Source organism: Echinops telfairi, unplaced genomic scaffold (assembly GCF_000313985.2).
Source record: "Echinops telfairi isolate 266 unplaced genomic scaffold, ASM31398v2 ScPeMD7_3533;HRSCAF=4204_0, whole genome shotgun sequence".
NCBI lineage: Eukaryota > Metazoa > Chordata > Mammalia > Afrosoricida > Tenrecidae > Echinops > Echinops telfairi.
Window position 1 is genome coordinate 33,240,461 of NW_022107431.1, and position 1,100 is coordinate 33,241,560.

The 1,100-nt window shown below is 47.5% G+C and overlaps 1 protein-coding gene and 1 pseudogene across 1 annotated transcript in view; both read left to right on the forward strand.

Moving 5' to 3' along the window:
- IL20RA (interleukin 20 receptor subunit alpha) overlaps window positions 1-1,100 on the forward strand; it is a 28,340-nt gene that overhangs the window by 9,154 nt on the left and 18,086 nt on the right. The window lies entirely within an intron of this gene.
- LOC115871010 overlaps window positions 669-1,100 on the forward strand; it is a 2,091-nt pseudogene continuing 1,659 nt past the window's right edge.

Below are 1,100 nucleotides of genomic sequence, written 5' to 3' on the forward strand. Positions count from 1 at the left end.
GTTGACACAGAAAACCTAACTATCACAAAGGATGTCTCTACTTTGAGGAGGAAGCTCTTTCCCGGTTGTAATTTAAGTACTTTTCAACCAAAGGGACTCCTCTTCCAGTATTACATCTGACAATGTTGTGCTGCTACTCGTAAGCCTCTCACTGGCCAACATTTTTAAATGGAGATTGCTAGGTCTTTCTTCCGGTTTATCTTGATTTGGGAACTCAGTTGACCCAACTGGTATTTGAAAGACTGGTGGCATAGCTTCCGGCTTCACAGCAACATGCAGGCCATCGCGATACAAGAAACTGACAGGAGTGATGGGTTGCACTGAATCCATCTAACAGCGGAACGAAGACAAAAAGAGGAATCAGTGGTAGGAACTGTTGTTCTAGAGCTCTATATAAATTTTTTAACTTAACTAATTGTCTAACAAAATCAGAAAGTGGGGGAAAGGGCAAGTGTATTCAGTTTCATATCAGGAGGCCTTTCCATAGGAACCAAAATGAGAAATATATCATTGTTTATATTACTGAGCTCTCAATAGTTCTCATAAACCATTTTCTAATTGAAAAGATCAGTTAAGAATCAGTACCTGTCTTTAAAAAAACAACAAAGGAATCAGTACCTCTCAGGTTGCCTTAAAGGGACGTGTGTGGGAGCCAGAACCCAGGAAGAATGGAGGCAGCTGCGACTGAAACGGAGGAGGAAGTCTGAAAGGCCTTAGCCAAATTGAGTACCGTTCTGGAGCCTGCAGGCCTGCAGGAAGAGGCAGCGCTGCTGGCACAGATATGGCCGAGTTTGTGATGGACTCTCAGAACAAGGACAAGCTTCTGTGTGGCCAGCTGCAGGTAGTGGACTTCCTGCAGAGTTTCATGGTGAAGGAGGACACTGAGCTGGAAAATGGCAACAGAAGCCAAGGGGCAGTGGAAAGAGCCGAAGGCCACCTACCTGGAGCACATGGAGGCCATCCCAAGGGGTCTGAGGCAGGCCCTGCCTCTGGTGGAGGAGGTCCAGCTGAAGCAGGGCCAGCTCCAGGAGGCCCTTGAGCAGCTCCAGGCCAAGAAGCAAGTAGCCATGGAGACACAAAGGGCAGCCCAGCAGCAGTGG